The sequence below is a fragment of the Apium graveolens genome, chromosome 10 (assembly GCF_009905375.1).
Source record: "Apium graveolens cultivar Ventura chromosome 10, ASM990537v1, whole genome shotgun sequence".
Lineage (NCBI taxonomy): Eukaryota > Viridiplantae > Streptophyta > Magnoliopsida > Apiales > Apiaceae > Apium > Apium graveolens.
The window spans coordinates 171,625,019-171,628,500 of NC_133656.1; the positions used below are offsets into that span (position 1 = coordinate 171,625,019).

At 36.6% G+C, this 3,482-nt stretch overlaps 1 non-coding gene across 1 annotated transcript; it reads right to left on the reverse strand.

Moving 5' to 3' along the window:
• Positions 1-3,048: 3,048 nt before the first annotated feature.
• LOC141694802 (small nucleolar RNA R71) lies at positions 3,049-3,155 on the reverse strand. Its single transcript, XR_012564084.1, has one exon. It is a non-coding gene; the product is annotated as a small nucleolar RNA R71 (small nucleolar RNA).
• Positions 3,156-3,482: the final 327 nt, after the last annotated feature.

The window sequence follows — 3,482 nt, forward strand, 5'->3', positions numbered from 1 at the left end:
GAAAGATGTCCCTTTCAAGTTTGATGATGAGTGTCTAGTTTCTTTTGAGATCTTAAAGAAGAGTTTGATTACGGCACCTATCATAACTGTACCTGATTGGAATAAACCTTTTGAAATGATGTGCGATACAAGTGACTATGCAGTTGGAGTAGTTCTTGGGAAAAGAAAGAACAATATATTTCATGTGGTCTACTATACTAGTAATATCTGATTGATTCGTGATATTGATGCTAGTGTAGTGATGTCGTGCTTAGTGATATTAAGTCTTATCGAGTTGATTTGCATGCTTGAGAAAATTGTAATTTCACTTAGTCTTATAGGTTGCTTGAGGGCTAGATCATGGTCATGGTTTATTTTACTGTCGAAGTTTAATCACTTGTTTATATTAAGAATTTAGGATATTCTCTTAATGATAAATTAACATGGATATTTAAAAATTGGAGAAAGTTGGATTTCATTGCTAGTTGTTGTGGCTAGGTGTCACATGGCTAGTAGCCGGCTCATTTTATATGAGTAGTCTAGGGTTGAACGAGATGGAGCGAAACACACTCGTTCAGAAATTTGTGAAAAAAAAAGAAGAAAAAAAAAGAAGAAAAAAAAGAGAAAAAATATGTGTTTATGCATAATTGATCACGAGTGGGCTCTTTAATACTCGAGTTATTAAGTTCTTAGGGGACTTTGTGCCTTGTCACCTAAGGCTTTTTATAGTCTGGGATCCACTAACCTAACGCTCGCTACATGGGTATTATTGTATAAGTCTTTTGTAGACGTCACTCATTGCACGGTCAAATAAGCATATTTGTTTTGTTTATGTGTTAAGAATAAAATCATGAATCCATGTAAAACTCTGATATAAGAATTGAAGTGTTATAAGTTATTTTGAGTTTAGCTTTTATTCTATTTATAACCTTGTGATTGCTTTGATGAATAGTGAGTCATGATTATTGATCTAGTTGCGATAGTATATCTATAAGCATTTGCACATACGCACGTTTCAAGCTTGTAAGTTGAGTTACGCGATTTGATCGATCTTTGTGCGAATAAATGCATTTGTTGAGATGTTGCTTGTTGATTGGTTTAGTTAATCCGAGGGGATCGTTGCATTCATAGTAGTTGCATTCATGCATTTTTATTTCTTGTTCTTTGAGTCTGTTTATGCTTGAGGACAAGCATCGATTCAAGTTAAGGGGTATGTTGAGTGGCATTTATGTCATCTCATAACGCTCTGTAAAGCTTTGAATTGGTGTTTTGTACTCAAGTTATTTGTGTTGATGTGTTTTGTAGTGTTTTTGCATTTCAGGCTTATATCACGAACTCAGGTGAATTAGCATTGATTTGGTGCTAATTAGGTGTTAGGAATATGTCAAGAAGTTTGATCTTGAAAAGACCAACTCAAATCAGCAAGAAAAGCAGAAGTTAGGATTGTTTTTCCAGGGAGTCAGCGCGCCCGCGCTGTAGTAGCGCGTGGCCGCGCCAAGATTTTAGAAGTGCAGCGCGCCCGCACTGATGAAGTGCGCGCCCGCGCCGGGTCAAATTCTAGGAATCATGTTTCTACTCTGATTTTGATCCGAATGACTTATAATCTGCATGGGCTGTTATATATACATAACTTATGATCATTTTTCATAACAAGATGTACCGGAGCTTAAGGAGAAGGCGTACGAAGACCGTATAGAACAATTCAGCCAAGACGAAGAGGATCTAGTTTATTCTTGTGATTCTTGTGATTCTTTGTTTTAAGTTGTAACTTTGGATGCAAGTTTTCTTGCTTGTGAACCTATACTCTTATTTTGTACTTGGTTTATTATTTATTCAGTATAAAGACTAAGTTTATTATACCATACTTTTATCAGAACCCACGTTGATGATGAGTCCAATTATAGGCTAATTGTTATCGTGGGGTTCTAGCGGATTTATTTATGGCTTTCTTTATTTAATTTGTTTCGATGCCTTAGTGTGTGGTGATTGTATGATATCCTAGTATTGGTTGTGCTTATTCGTCTTATGAGTGTCGCGAACTTATAAGATAGCGTGTTAATCTCTATTGAAGCAAAAGCAAATTTAGGGGTTTAGAACTTGCCATGCTAGCATAGGTTCATGTATTTGTTATGCATGATTCGTAAGTAATTTTAACCATCTTACTTGCCCTATGTAATCACGATAGATAACTTGTGCATTAAACCGTTATGTTGTCAAATTCTATAGACATATAGGGTCTCAATATAATTGGTGTCTATTCAATATCTATCTCTTTTGTGGATGTCAGGTAGTATGGTATTCGTACAACAAAAATTGGCGCTTATCAGTTTTGTGTTATCTGATTACTGTCATCACCATTGCATGCTAAGGTTAATAATAAAAAGGCTATTGAATGAAGTATTTAATAAAGTTAGAATCCCATGTTTGTGTCATATAGTATTCAACTCTCTTTATTCTCTTAGTTAATGTTCTTTATTATAGTCTCTTAGTTAAGCGTAGTTAAAACAACCTCAATTTGTTATTCGTCTTAGCATTGGATAATAACTATACCATTGTTGCATAAGTACATTGATTAAAATTAACCTAAAAAGTCCCTGTGGGAATGAATTAGAATAAATTCTATATTACTTGCGATCGCGTATACTTGCGTGAATATTAGCACGTGTTCTAGCCCTAACAAGTTTTTGGTGTCGTTGTCGGGGACTCGGTGTTAATTTTTAGTTTATGTATTTGTCCTCAGTGGTCGTTAAAGTTCATTGACTCGGACATTGTTACTTACTTAGTTCCTTATCGTGTTTCAGGTACTCTAGCGAGCGTATATGCATACGCGTTCTCTGTCTCGTAAGAGAACACTGGATCAAGCTGAGGAAGAAGTTGTGGTAGATAAGGATGTTTTCGAGGAAGTTCAATGGAGTTTCTGAAGATGCTATTAAGTTGAGGCTTTTCCCATTCTCTCTGTGGGATAAAGCTAAGTGTTGGTTACATTCTCGACCACTGGGGTCTATCACCAAATGGGAGGATCTTGCTCAAAAGTTCTTAACTAAATTCTTTCCTAAGGCGAAGACTGCTGCAATCAGAAATGCACTTACTCAATTTGCTCAGCAATCTGGAGAATCTTTATGTGAGGCTTGGGATCGCTACAAAGAGATGCTTAGAAAGTGTCCTCACTATGGGATTCCTGATTGGATGATCATTAACTGCTTCTATAATGGTTTGGTGATACGTCTTGACCCATGCTTGATGTAGTATCAGGAGGAGCCTTGTGGGCTAAAAGCTATGATGAAGTTTATGAATTGATTGAACTGATGGCTGCGAATGTATACCAGAATCCTACTCAGAGACTATCTCAGGGCAAGGTAGCAGGAATTCTGGATATAGATGCGGCTACTGCTATAGTTGCTCAGGTTAAGGCTTTGACGATGAAGGTGGATTTTTTAGCTAATTATGGAGTTAATCAGATCACCGGTGTCTAGAGCTTTGTGTTGGAGCCCATGAGACAGAGC